This window comes from Apium graveolens, chromosome 8 (genome assembly GCF_009905375.1).
Source record: "Apium graveolens cultivar Ventura chromosome 8, ASM990537v1, whole genome shotgun sequence".
Taxonomy (NCBI): domain Eukaryota; kingdom Viridiplantae; phylum Streptophyta; class Magnoliopsida; order Apiales; family Apiaceae; genus Apium; species Apium graveolens.
This window is the reverse complement of record NC_133654.1, coordinates 161,322,152-161,337,836: the sequence shown is the minus strand read 5'-3', so window position 1 is coordinate 161,337,836 and position 15,685 is coordinate 161,322,152. Positions and strand designations below refer to the sequence as shown.

Below are 15,685 nucleotides of genomic sequence, written 5' to 3'. Positions count from 1 at the left end.
TGGTCTTTCCCAGTTTAAAATAGCTTCAATCTTTGATGGATCGACTTGAATTCCTTCAACACTGATGATATGTCCTAGAAATTGTACTTCCTTTAACCAAAATTCGCATTTCAAAAATTTCGCATATAGTTGTTCTTTTCTCAACGTTTCCAACGTCATTCTCAGGTGCTCTGCATGTTCTTCTTCAGTCTTCGAATAGATCAAGATGTCATCAATAAATAGAATGATAAACTTATCCAGATATTTCTTAAATACTCGGTTCATCAAATCCATAAATGATACTGGTGCATTGGTTAGTCCAAACGCCATCACAAGATATTCATAATGTCCATATCTCGTTCGGAACGCAGTCTTTGGAATATCTTCTGCCTTGATCTTCAATTGGTGATAACATGATCTTAAATCGATTTTTGAAAACCATGTCGCTCATTTCAGTTGATCAAATAAGTCATCAATTCGGGGAAAAGGATATTTGTTCTTGATAGTTAACTTGTTCAGTTCACGATAATCAATACATAATCGCATGCTATTGTCCTTCTTCTTCACGAACAACACTGGTGCACCCCATGAGGATACACTAGGCCTTATGATTCCTTTGTCGAGAAGATCTTGCAATTGCTTTGCTAATTCTTTCATTTCAATAGGCGCCATTCGGTACGGAGCTTTTGAAATTGGTTCAGTCCCTGGTGCCAAATCAATAGTAAATTCAATTTCTCGATCCGGAGGTAGTCCTAGAAGTTCATCTGGAAAGATGTCGGGAAACTCACAAACTACGGGAATATCTTCAATCTTCGGATTTTCTTTTTCCGTATCCAACATATAGGATAAGTAAGCTTGACATCCTTGATGTAGTAATCGCCTTGTCTGCATCATTGTTAAGAATTTCTGCTTTTTCTTTTCGCCTTTAAACGGTACTGTTGCATTTTCTTCGGTTTGTAGTTTTACCTTCTTATATGCGCAATCGATCTGAGAATTATTATTAGCTATCAATCCATTCCTAAAATAACATCAAATTCTCCTAACTTGAAAGGTATCAAGTCAACTGAGAAAAGATGTCCCGCTATTTCGATATCATAACTTGGACACACTCGATCTACCGCAATCTGATCGTCATTTGCTAACTTTATAATTAACACCTCATCTATGAAAGAGATGTGTCCTAAGTCCAATCATGTATGATGATTTAGGAATAACTTTTATGTAATCTGTTTTGATTTCATTGATATTAATAAAAGACTTGTTTTTGGTTTTATTGCGGGCTTTATCTATTTAAGGGTTTAAATAAGATATACCATAGTTTAGAGTAAAGCTTTTTATGGATTATGATGAGATCATAATAATGAGACCTAAAAGATGATAACTCTAAACTTAAATACTTCATGGTCGTAGGATTACTAACTGGTAATTAGTAATCCGCAAAGATCGGTACATATTATGCTTGCTTCATTTTGAAGGATGTCTGTTCTCATAGACATTTGTGTGGTGACATTATAGCTAGTATGTAGGTGCTTATTATAGATTAAGTTCACTGAACATGACTCACACAGCTGAACAACTGATGGAGTTCAATCACGTGTCAGCCGTTGTTCACATAGTGATAGTTGTACAAGTATCTTTAGACTTGAGGTCATCATAGTCATCTTGTGTACACTGAACTACGCTTTGGTTTAGTTCTTAGTCTTCAGGGACAATTATAAGGGCTCTACTGGGTATAGGAATTTGGACACGAAGATAGTGTATGATCAATAAAGGATCTACCCCTTCCAGTGAAGGAAGAGAATGTTTAATGCTGATCCACTTATGCTAGTTCAGGAATCTCTGGCCAGAGTGAATGAAATTAGAAAGGAGTTTCTAATTTAAATTAAATAGAACTAAGCATAGTGAATGGGAAAGCAAATGATTAAATAAGATAGGCTTGACACAAGTTCCATACCTTGTATTTAATCGTGACATTGCAGGGTAGAAGGAATTGATTGTACGGTAAATACTCACTGAATAGGTTCTTGGTATTCTAAGCAGTGAATTCGTATTATCCGGATAGTCGCGATATGCTGAGAAGTATCCCTCACGATGTAGAATAAATATGATTAATTTATTAATTAATCATATTTAATGAATTAGAGAATTTATATAAATAATGATAAAATAGTTTTATTATTATTTATTTCTACTACCGGCTTAATATTGAACCTACAAGGTCACACCATAAAAGAGAATGATTTAATGGTGGAGGAATTAATTAATAATGGCTGGTAATTATTTATTTGTGAAAAAATAATTAATTAGCAGATTTAATAATTGATTAAATGAGATTTAATTAATTCTTAATATTATTAATTAAGAATTTAATTTTGGAAATTAAATTAGGTGAGAGAATTATTTTTCTAAAGTATTTAGAAAAGGGATTAATGATTAAAAGGTGTTTTAATTATTAGTTAATTGGTTAATAAGAATGATAAATTAAAGGGTTAATAATAATAATATTTTATAGAAAATTTTCAGCTGAAAATTTTGCCTATAAATATACTATTATAAACCCTATTTGCCTCAACCCAAATAATTAACCCTAATTCTAAAGTAGAACAAGAGGGAGGCACCTAATTCTCTCAACCTCTTCCTCCTCCATCAAATTGTACTCTTGGTGGATACTGGTGGAGTGCTTCACACTTGAGGAGCAGCTTCTAGGGATTTCCGTTCATCATTCTTGGATCGCTATTAAATACCTCCATCTTTCCATTAACGTAAAGCTTCTTAAGGTAAACATACTGAACTACGAATTAAATATTATTTTTCACATGGATCCTGCGGAGGGTTTCGTTTTTTTTAAGATTTAAATTTACGTTTTCATTGCGTTTATGTGCTAAAACCCTTCAATGGCATCAGAGCTACTTGCGAAAAGTTTTTAATTCGTTTATGTGTTAAACTGTTTTCGATATATGAGCATGTACGTGATTCGCCATGATTTGATATTGATATAATATGCTTATATATGTATGGTTTTGAATATATGATATTCATGTGAGTTGTATAATTATAAGATGATTATGTAATCTGTATATATACTGATATATACATGATTTATGTTTGTTCTAATTATGAGAATCATAATAGATACGGATTCTGAATTGGATGCTGCAGATTTACACAAGCAAATACCCTATTCCATAGGTAAACGAGCGTCTGAACAAAACTGATAGCACAAGCTATCATCGACTCGTCTGTAAGGCGTTTGACGTCGTTTACTACCCGTAAACAGTGATTCTTGTTTTTCTGATTTGATTCTGATTTTTCTGATTTTTGTCATATTTTTTTTATGAGTAGATCATGGATAATATGATATGTTAAGATCAGGTTATGTGTTTTAACATGCTTTTATGTGTTGTGTGAACATGGTGGATGGTTATGGCCTTTTGACCTTAGTGTAATGGTTTTGGTTTTGGTTTTAAATACGACTTGCATGTCGTCAATCTTTGTAATCATAAATCTCGAATGTAACTCGAGTTATTCTTGTAAGTTCATTAGATTAGTTTTACTTTCAATCTATGTAATGTAATTGAAGACTCAAGAAGGCAATCCAATGGAGGTGATAGAAAGAAGAAGATGAGGCATACAAGAAGTCTAAACAAAGAAGAAGACTTATGTAATAAGTAGTTGTATTTATTTCCATCACCATATTAGATTGACCTTGATCTTTATCATGAGCTTGATAAAGATCACATAAGATGGGGCCATAACCAAACACATTTACTTTATTGCACTTTCCATTTACTTGTTTATTTAATTTTATATATGAGATATATGCCTATATTTACCATGCGATGATAGATTTAGGTGAACTTAAATCAATATAAGGCGTGTTCTAGAAAATCTAGAATAGGAATCGTTTCTTGCCTTACCAATAATATTATGAATACAATCATGAGATTCTTGTGTTTATGAAACACGTAATTAAATATAAATTTTCAATATTGAGAGAAAGGATGATTCTGTCAAAAGCAGATTTCTATCTGTAAAAAAGGGGTATTAAGTGATACCTCTTGACAATGCTCCCCCCGATCTGGAAATCATCTGATTATCAATTACTGATTTGAAATATTTAATTTAAAAGGAAGAATCTCTTTATAATATGATTATGATTGTAACATAATATAATCCCTCTAAAATTAAATAATATCAAGTAGTAATTGGCCAATGACACAACGGGCTTGTGTCGGTCATAGCCTTCCAACATGGCAGAAAGTGGCTCTTATTTTTAAATCATTATCGTTTCGTGCTACAGTCGAGGGCTTTGATTTCGAAATAAGAAATACTTGTCTATTACATAGAGATGTGTACATTGAATTAGAATATAAAGGTCATTACGTGCTACAGCCGTGGGCCGTTGGAGACTGATTCAATTGAACGAAATGTTGGGTTAGACTTGACTTAGAATATTGAGTTTATCGTGCTACAGCCGTGACTCAGTTATTCAAGAGGCTAAAGTTTTATTAGGGAATAACATAAGATGTAATTGACAAGAGTTGTCTGCCTATTGAACATCACATGACATTTCGTGCTATAGCCGAGTTTGTGTGATGGAATGTAGGATCCCTATTCCCACTAGCATTATGAATGCTTAATTTTCACTTAGGGGTTGTATAAATTAGATAAACTAGTGGGAGCCACTTATGAATAAAGACCCGATTCATATAGTGTCTTGAAATGAAATTGAATATTTTCTAAGTGTTGTTATGTGTTCATCATTTACAGATTTACTATATTCGTTATGTCTTCTACACTATCACTCTGGAGTATACTAGATGCTCACAAGTTGACTGGTCTTAATTTTGCTGACTAGCTTCGAAACTTGAGAATTGTTCTCAGGGTTGAGAAGCTGAAATATGTGCTTGACTCACCTAAGCCTACTGAACCTGCTAGCGATGCACATAATGATGAACATGTTGTGTATCGTAAGTGGATAGATGATGCAAATGTTGTTCAATGCATCATGCTGGCTTCCATGAACATTGAGCTACAGAAGCAACATAAGCATATGATGCTCACATTATCCTTATGCATCTATAAGAGTTGTATGATGTGGCAGGGAGGACAGCTCGATATGACATATCGAAGGAACTGTTCGGTTGTAGGATGTCCGAGGGATCATCTGTGAATGACCATGTACTTAAGATGATCAATTTGATTGAACGTCTTGGACAACTTGGTTTTGCCATGGATGGGGAGCTGAGCCAAGACTTGGTCTTGCAATCACTTCCGAGTTCGTTCTCGCAGTTTGTTGTGAACTTTCACATGAATAAGCTGGATGTCAGCCTGCCTGAACTCCACAACATGTTGAAGACTGCGGAATCGAATTTTCCCCTAAGAAGAGTTCTGTTCTTCTAATTGGTGAAGCTTCCGATCCTAAGAAAAGGAAGAAGAACCCTTCCAAGAAGAAGAAAGTAGGTGAGAAAAATCCGGTTCCACCAAAAGCTGAAGACCCCAAGAGCAAAGCTGTTTGCTTTCACTGTAACAAGGTGGGTGTTAGGGCAAAAACACGCGCTAATATTCACGAAAGTATACGCGTTCGCAAGTAATATAGAATACTTTCTAGTTCGTTCCCGCAGAGACTCAGACTAATTATGTTCACTTAAACTCACTCACCAATGTATGTTTACTTCTCGATGTTAAGACAATAACACTGGGAATAATATTAACTAATTATGAACTACAATTAACTGCTAAATTTAACCACTTAATTAACACTTTGAATTAACAATATTAAAACACTCATGAGATCACAACTTCATTACTACTTCCTTCAATAGTTATTGTTATTACCCTTAGCATGCAGTAGTGATGATATTAATCGAATAACACGAAACTGATAAAAGCCAACTTTTATTGTACTAATACCATTCTACCAAACATCCACAATTAAGATAGAAGTTGAATAGGCATCAATTATGTTGAGTCGCTATATGTCTACAGAAATTGACAACATAATGATTTAAGCACAAGTTATTCCTTTTGATAAAACAGGGTGAATAAAACGGTTAGAGTTACCCACTAATCATGCAACATCATACAGGAACCTATGCTAGCATGGCAAGTTCTAAATCTCGAGATCCACCGTCACTTCACAAGAGATTAACACCCTATCTTATATGTTCGCGACGCACATAAGACGAATATGCACAACCAATACTAGATATCATACAATCATCACACACTAAGGTATTAAACAACTAACTAAAGAATTCTATAGGAAATCCGTTACGACTCCATGATCATGATTAGACCATGATAGCACTTATCGTCATCATGGGTTCATATGAAAACATGATAAATAAACACAAGAGAATAATAACTAAACTAATTATATTAAACCAGAGTACGTCACAAGAGTAAATAGGTTCAAAGCAAAGAAAACTAGCATCCAACGTTACAATGAAATAAAGAATCACAAGAAAATATGCTTCCTCTTCGTTGCGGTGTGCTAAAACGGTCTTCTTCCTTATCTCCTTCGCTCCTCGATTAATACAACGATTCAACACACGTGAAACGTCTCTGAATCTACTTATATAGAAGTCCCATAAAACTCAGATTACACAGAAGTTGGAAGCCAAACAGAAGTAGAAGTCTAAAATAAATATTTTAATTTCTCGTCCCTGCGCGGCCGCTCAGCATAGATGAGCGGGCGCTCAGCTTCCTGCGCGGCCGCTCAGCATAGCTGAGCGGGCGCTCAGACCCCTACTGGAAAATGTCTGATTTTTGCTCCGTTTCTTCGCTGTAATCTGCTCCTTTCTTCCCTCTCGAGATGCTAGACACATGCCAAGGCTTATTATTGATGATTACTCCCCCGAAATGCAACTATTACCCTGAAACGCACAAACACTAGAAAAACGCATCAAATACACAAAATACTTGATTTCAAGACACCAATTTAAGCCATTTTAAGACGTTCTAAGTGGTATAAAATGCCACTTATCACACCCCCAAACTTAAATCGATGTTTGTCCTCAAGCGTCACAGACTCAAAAACAAATAAAAACATGCATGAATGCAATCTATATGAAATGCAGCGATCCCCCTTACTACGAACAAACCAACCAACTTACAACATCTCAACAAATGCAATTAGGCGACTAAAGATCAATCAAACCATGCCAACTAACATACAGCCAGAAACGTGGTGTGTGCAGATGCTTAACAGATATGCTCCGGAACTAAATCCATTATTATGACTCAACTATCATCAAGGCAATCACATGATTATACAAAGAATAAAAATTCTAGGCACAAAGTGACTTATAACACTACAAGAATTCTGGAGCTTATCACGGAATCATGCTTTTTATTCCTAACAGTAATGCTTATTTGACCGTGCAATGAGTGAGGTCCACAAAAGACTTATATAATGGTATCCATATAGCGAGCGTTAGGTTAGCGGATCCCACACTCTAAAAGCTTTAGGTCATTAGGTACAAAGTCCCCTAAGACCTTAATAACTCGAATACCAAAGAGCCCACTCGTGATCAATTATGCATACTCTTTTTTTTCTTTTTTTTCTCTTTTTTTTTCTTTTTCTTTTTTCAAAATTTATGAGCAAGTGCGTTTCACTCCATCTTGCTCAACCCTAGACTACTCGCATAAACATACGAGTGGGCTACTAGCCAATTGACGCCTAGCCACAATTAGCAACAAATTCCATTTTTTTTTACTCCATTTTTTTTTCTTTTTCATGCCTTTATCACTAAGAACCTATTATAAAATTCTAAGCATAATAAATAGATTAACCTCGAAAATAATCAGATCATAACAACAATCGAGTCCTTAAGCATTCTCTAAGACTTAGTGAAAATACAAGTGTTTCTAGGATGCATATCAACCTACATGACTCAACATCACTTTAATGCTATCACTACACTCGCATCAACATCACAAATTAGTCGGTAAATCATCGTAAAAGGGATCATGGTATATGCATGAGCTACATGATATGATACACAAATAAAACTATATATAAAAAAACTATATGGCAAAAATTATGCAACTATATGAACTAACTATCATGAATATGCATCTATATGACACACACACAACATATTCCTTAACTACCACCCCCAAACTTAAAATCTTCACTGTCCCCAATGAAGGTAGTAAAAAGGAACACAGGGTATACCTACTCGGAGTCATCATCATTATCACCCTCATTGGGTGGTGTATCAGGAGGCGGATATGCAGAGTCCTCACCAAAAACTGGCCACTGGATGTCAGCTCCAAGGCCTCGAAAAGCAGTCCCTAGCGCAAGGGTGAGCTCCTGAGCAAACCTGCTCTGTGTCTCATACATAGCATCCATCCTCCGTGACAGCCTCCTATATTGGGCACCAGCCATCCCAGCACCCTCCTGAACTCTCGAAGAACCAGCTTCATCACGCCTAGGCCTCGCCATAGTAGCACCTCGTGCTGGACGCCCTCCTGGAAGATGATAACCCAGCCCATGCTCCTCGGGCTCACCACCGGTCCACTCCTGCATCGCATTCAGAGTCCCGGAATTAATAGGAGCTGTCGGCAACTACAACTGCTCATGAGACGGCCAGTTCACTCCCACCGCTCGGCAAAGCTTAGTAATAGTGGATGCATACGGGATGTTCATATGCTTAGCTCCCTCAAAATCTTCAGAATTCCTTGGTAGATGAACTCACCAAGGTCCACATAGTATTCCTCATTCAAAATTCCCCACAACAACTGTGCTCTCTCAACTGTGACCTCATGTGCATGCGAAAAAGGCAGAATATTAGCACAAATAAACGCATTCCATGCACGGGCATACCTATTCATCGCGATCGCCGGAAAGTGACGATACTCATTAGTTCCTATCTTGAAGGTCCAAACTATGCCCGGCCTACAGAGAGTAGCACAAATCAATCCAAGTCAAAATCCTCAGCAGTTTTCTCGTTCCAGTTCTCCTCCGTGGGCTTCCTCTCTGGCTGCCCAATCACACGGTGAATCGCCGCTGGGTGATAATCAACCGTCATCCCCCGGACCACAGAAAACCCATTCTTCTCGGCCTTCGCGTTCGCATAGAACTCGCGAACCACGCTCATCGGCACTGTTTCAGGCGACTCACAAAAAGCTATCCTCCCCTTCTCAGCAATCATAGGTAACAACTCACCATCCCTCCCCGATGGTAAAAATCCCCTCTCCTTCAGAATCGGCTTCCCCAAAAGCCTAGTGTACTCTTCCTCCGCAGCCCTGTCATTCAACCGAGGCCTCGCAGCAGTACCCCTCGAAGAATCAGCCATAGGCACAGTGCTGCTACTATCAATAGTCCTTGGTGTGGATAAAAGTCCTCGCAGCATTGAATCTGAATAAAAGTGCTTGAGAATTGTGTTTTTGTGTTTGGGAGAGAGTTTGAGTGTAGAAGTTGTGTGGGAGATATGTGGGATAGGTGTATGTATATATAGGGAACGGATTAGGGTAGAATTTGATTAGGAGTGGGTTTATGGGTAAAAATCATGGGAAAATGGGGAATAGGTCGTGGGTTTTATGGGTTGAAATTTGTGTTTTATTTTTCTGATTTTTTTTATATTTTTATTGACTAAAAAAAATTTCATTCAGCCGACCCCTGAGCTCGCTCAGCAGAGCTGAGCGGGCGCTCAGGGGGTCACTGGAATTTTTTTTTAGCCATGTTTTTCTGATTTTTTTGTGGTTTTGGATAGGTTATTAACTTCTAAGGGTTCCTGTAACAACAAATCATGGGTTGCCTCCCACGCAGCGCTTCTTTTTCGTCATTAGCTTAACGTTGCGTACCTTCCTCAAGTTGACAATAAAATGGCTTCTCGGTTTGCCGTGTCCCCATAGTAGTGCTTCAAACGCTGACCATTAACCTTGAATGCTTGGTCCGAATCATTCTCAAAAATCTCCACCGCTCCGTGTGGAAACACAGTTTTGACAATAAAAGGTCCAGACCACCTTGATTTCAACTTCCCAGGAAAAAGTCGGAGATGAGAGTTGAATAAGAGAACTTGTTGCCCCGCCACGAATAACTTAGGATGTAGCTTCCTATCGTGCCACCTCTTCACGTTTTCCTTGTATATTTTGTTGTTCTCGTAAGCTTGGAGTCAAAATTCATCAAGTTCATTAAGCTGAAGCATTCGCTTCTTTCCAGCTGCATCTAGATCCAGGTTCAACTTTTTCAACGCCCAATAGGCCTTGTGTTCAAGCTCCGCAGGTAAATGACATCCCTTACCATACACCAGTTGAAACTGGGACATACCAAGTGGAGTTTTGTATGTTATTCTGTAAGCCCAAACAGCTTCATCGAGCTTTAAAGACCAATCCTTCCTTGACGGAGAAACAACCTTCTCTAGAATGCGCTTGATCTCTCTGTTAGACACTTTCGCTTGACCATTTGTTTGCGGATGATAGGCAGTAGCAACTCGATGATTCACATTATAAAGCTGCATCATAGAAGTGAACTTACGGTTGTAGAAATGCGACCCTTCATCACTTATGATTACCCGAGGCGTTCCAAACCTTGTAAAAATCTGCTAATGAAGAAAATTCAACACTGCCTTTGCATCATTTGTCGGTAGAGCTTTGACTTCTACCCATTTTGAGACATAATCGACTGCCAGCAAGATGTACTGATTGTTGCAGGACGAGACAAAAGGCCCCATGAAATCGATTCCCCAAACATCAAAGACCTCGACTTCAAGCATCACATATAACGACATCTCATCCTTTCTCGTCAAATTTCCCACTCATTGGCAACGATCACACCTTAAAACAAATTGATGAGCATCCTTAAATAAAGTAGGCCAGAAAAAACCTGCTTGCAGAATACGAGCTGCCATCTTCTCACCACCATAGTGTCCACCATAAACTGTGGAGTGGCAGTCTCGTAATATCCCCTCCGTCTCACAGAATGGGATACATCTCCTGATGATCTGGTGTGCTCCCTGTCTAAACAAATATGGTTCATCCCACATATACCACTTCACCTCATGCAGAAACTTCTTCTTTTGAGTTGAGGTCAAATTAGGAGGCATTATATTGCTGACAAGATAGTTTACAATATCTGCAAACCATGGCTCTTCCTCCTGAACTACGAACAACTGCTCATCCGGAAAAGACTCGTTGATCAATGTCTTATCCTGTGAAGTAGTCTCGGGATTCTCCAATCTAGAGAGGTGGTCAGCTACTTGATTCTCAGTACCTTTCCGATCCTTGATCTCTAACTCAAATTCCTGTAGTAAGAGCACCCAACGAATGAGTCCCGGCTTCGAATCCTTCTTGGAAACTAAATAGTGAATGGCCGCATGATCAGTGAATACTGTCACTTTTGTCCCAAGTAGATAAGATCGAAATTTCTCAAAACCAAAGACTATAGCTAAGAGCTCCTTCTCAGTAGTGGTGTAGTTCATTTGGGCCCCATTTAATGTCTTGCTAGCATAGTAGACCACATGAAAGAGATTATTCTTCCGCTGCCCAAGAACTGCACCTACCACATAATCACTCGCATCACACATCATCTCAAAAGGTTCTGTCCAAACCGGTGTTGTAATAACTGGCGCAATGATTAAACTCTTCTTAAGAGTCTCGAATGTCGTCAAACATTCATCATCGAATTTGAAAGGCACATCTTTCTCAAGCAAGTTGCACAACGGCTTAGATATCTTCGAAAAGCCCTTGATGAACCGCCGATAAAAACCCGCATGACCAAGAAAACTACGGATTCCTTTCACAGAAATAGGTGGTGGAAGATTTTCAATGACTCCCACCTTGGCTTTATCCACCTCAAGATCCTTGCTAGAGACCTTATGCCCAAGAATTATGCCTTCACGCACCATAAAATGACATTTTTCCCAATTGAGCACCAAATTAGTTTCCACACACCTTTTGAGCACGGCACGAAGATTATTCAAACATTCATCATACGAATGTCCAAAGACGGAGAAGTCGTCCATGAACACCTCAACATTATTTACAATCATGTCAGAGAATATAGCCATCATACATCTCTGAAAAGTGGCCGGTGCGCCATATAACCCAAACGAAACTTTGCGAAAAGCAAACGTGCCAAATGGACAAGTGAAGGTAGTCTTTTCTTGATCCTCTGGTGCAATACAAATCTAATTATACCCGGAGTAACCATCCAGAAGACAATAATACTCATGACCAGCCAACCTGTCAAGCATCTGATCAATAAATGGAAGAGGGAAGTGATCCTTCCTCGTGGCCTTGTTCAACTTTCGGTAGTCCATACATACTCTCCATCCTGTAACTGTTCGAGTGGGAATGAGCTCATTCTTCTCATTTGCTACCACAGTGATACCTCCTTTCTTAGGCACACATTGAATGGGGCTCACCCAAGAACTGTCAGAAATAGGATAAATGATGCCTGCGTCCAGCCATTTCAGAATTTCTTTCTTCACCACCTCCTTCATGATAGGATTAAGTCTGCGCTGTTGCTCAACAGTTGGCTTACTACCCTCCTCTAGCAGAATCTTATGCATGTAATATGAAGGGATGATCCCTTTGATGTCTGCTATGGTCCATCCAATAGCTGATTTGAATTCTCTCAAAATCCTTAAGAGCTTGTCCTCCTCACTACCTGAAAGGTCAGATGCAATAATAACAGGTAAAGTAGATGCATCACCTAAAAAAGCATGCCTCAAATGTTCAGGTAATGGCTTAAGGTCCAAGGTAGGTGATTCCTCAATTGATGGTTTGAGCTTTCCTTCAGCATTCTTGAGGTCAGAAGTACCAAGAGATTCAAACGGCATGTCCAGCTTTCGCCTCCAGGGAGAAGCATTAAGATATTGTAATTGCTCGTTGCCATCTTCATCATCACTGTCGAAATCCCCCACTAAGGCCTTTTCTAATGCATCAGACATTAGCATATGATCGAGTTCTGAAGTAACCGCAGAATCAATCACATCCACTTTTAAGCACTCCTCATCTTCTGTAGGAAATTTCATTGCTTTGAATATATTGAAGGTCACATCCTGATCCTGCACCCGCATAGTAAGTTCACCTTTCTGCACATCTATCAAGGTACGGCCAGTAGCCAAGAAAGGTCTTCCTAAGATTATGGGAATCTTCTTATCTTCCTCGAAATCCAGAATAACAAAGTCTGTAGGAAAGAAGAGCTTATCCACCTTGACTAGCACATCCTCCACTATGCCCCTTGGGTAAGTAATAGAACGATCAGCCAATTATAGAGACATGTAGTTGGGTTTTGGATCAGGTAAATCCAATTTTTTAAAGATCGACAACGGCATCAGATTGATGCTTGCTCCCAAATCACAAAGGCACTTGTCAAACGACAACTTGCCAATGGTGCAAGGAATGGTGAAGCTACCTGGATCTTTAAGCTTTGGAGGTAACTTTTGTTGCAGCACAGCGCTGCATTATTCCGTTAGAGCAACGGTCTCAAGGTCATCCAGTTTCACCTTCCTTGAAAGAATACTCTTCATAAACTTCGCATAACTAGGCATTTGCTCCAGAGCCTCAGCGAAAGGTATATTGATGTGAAGTTTCTTGAACACCTCCAGAAACTTACCGAACTGCTTATCCAGCTTTAGTTGTTGCAATCTCTTAGGGAAAGGTGGTGGAGGATAGAGCTGTTTCTCCCCTGTATTACCCTCAGGCATAGTGTGTTCAACAGTAGTCTTCCTTGGTTCCGCCGCTTTCTCCTTTTGCTTAACTTCTTCATCTCCAACTTCAGCTTCGCCTTCTTTTGCCTTTTCAGCATCAGCAACTTTCCCAGACCTTAAGGTAATAGCCTTGACTTGCTCTTTAGCTTCCTTCCTTCCTGGTACTTCCGTGTCACTGGGAAGTGTTCCAGGTTGACGATTGAGCACTGCATTAGCTATTTGACCGATTTGATTTTCCAAGGTCTTGATAGAGACCGCCTGACTCTTGCACAACAGCTTAAGTTCCTCAAAATCAGCACTAGTGGGTGCAGCTGCACTTCCCTGTTGAGGATATGATTGCCTTTGAGCATACTGCTGTGGTTGCTGGAATCCAGGTGGATTGAACTGTTTACTCACACCTTGCTGATATGGTGGCTGAATAGCATTCTGATTATTACCCCGGCTGAAATTTGGATGATTTCTGTTGTTAGGATGATAAGTAGCTGGCACGGGCTGCTGTTATCGCTGATAATTGTTCACATACTGAACAGATTCGTTGACAAGAGAACACTGATCCGTAGCATGAGAACCTGCACAAAGCTCATAGACCAGAGCTGTTTGATTGACTCCGTAGGTAGCTAGAGAATCGACCTTCATAGACAGCGCTTGGAGCTGCGCTGCAATAGCGGTGGCTGCATCGACTTCCAGAATACCTGCTACCTTCCCAGGCATCATCCTCTGAGTTGCGTTTTGATGCTCATTTGCAGCCATAGTCTCGAAAAGATTATAAGCCTCAGTATAGCTTTTGGCCCACAAGGCGCCTCTAGCTGCTGCATCGAGCATGGGCCGAGATTGAGCCCCCAAACCATTATAGAAACCAGTGATCACCATCCAATCGGGCATTCCATGATGTGGACACTTTCTCAACATTTCCTTGTAGCGTTCCCAAGCTTCGCACATAGATTCTATAGGTTGCTGCGTGAACTGAGTAAGAGCACTCCTCATAGCAGCAGTCTTTGCCATTGGATAAAACTTCACCAGAAACTTTTGTGCAAGATCTTGCCAAGTAGTGATGGACCCAGCTGGTTCCGAATGTAATCAGTCCTTAGCTTTGTCCCTCAGTGAGAATGGGAAAAGCCTCAGCTTGATAGCCTCATCAGTCACGCCATTATATTTGAAAGTACTGCAGATTTCGACTAAATTCCTTATGTGCATGTTGGGGTCTTCAGTCGCAGCTCCTCCAAAAGAAACAGAATTTTGCACCATCTGAATAGTGCTCGGCTTGATTTCAAAGGTGTTAGCTTGAATAGCCGGATGAAGAATGCTTGACTGAATGTCATCAATTTTAGGCCGAGAAAAGTCCATAAGAGCTGGATCGGCCGGAACAATACGATCAGCCATGATTACTGGTTCTTTCTGCTCACTTCCTGAATCCAAATCTTCAAAATCTATCTTCTACGGAATACCAAGAACTTCGTATGTCTCCTCAGCTGTATCTAAAGTCCTCTTGCGAGTACGAGAACGAGTTTGCATAAACGCTCGCTAAAGTACCTGAAACACAACCGGAAATAATAAGTAACACGTCTTAATCACTGAGTCCTAACGACCAATGATGGTAAGTACATAAACTAAACAAATACGCCGAGTCCCCGCAGCGGCGCCAAAAACTTGTTAGGGTGAAAATACGCGCTAATATTCACGCAAGTATACGCGTTCGCAAGTAATATAGAATACTTTCAAGTTCGTTCCCACAGAGACTCAGACTAATTATGTTCACTTAAACTCACTCACCATTGTATGTTTACTTCTCAATGTTAAGACAATAAGACTTGGAATAATATTAACTAATTATGAACTACAATTAACTGCAAAATTTAACCACTTAATTAACACTTTGAATTAACAATATTAAAACACTCATGAGATCACAACTTCATTACTACTTCCTTCAATAGTTATTGTTATTACCCTTAACATGCAATAGTGATGATATTAATCGAATAACACGAAACTGATAAAAGCCAACTTTCATTGTACTAATACCATTCTACCAAACATCCACA

At 39.1% G+C, this 15,685-nt stretch overlaps 1 non-coding gene across 1 annotated transcript; it reads left to right on the top strand.

The window, feature by feature from the left end:
* The first annotated feature begins 14,523 nt into the window (after positions 1 to 14,523).
* Positions 14,524 to 14,630, top strand: LOC141681439 (small nucleolar RNA R71). The gene has a single exon (XR_012558874.1). It is a non-coding gene; the product is annotated as a small nucleolar RNA R71 (small nucleolar RNA).
* The last annotated feature ends 1,055 nt before the right edge of the window (positions 14,631 to 15,685 follow it).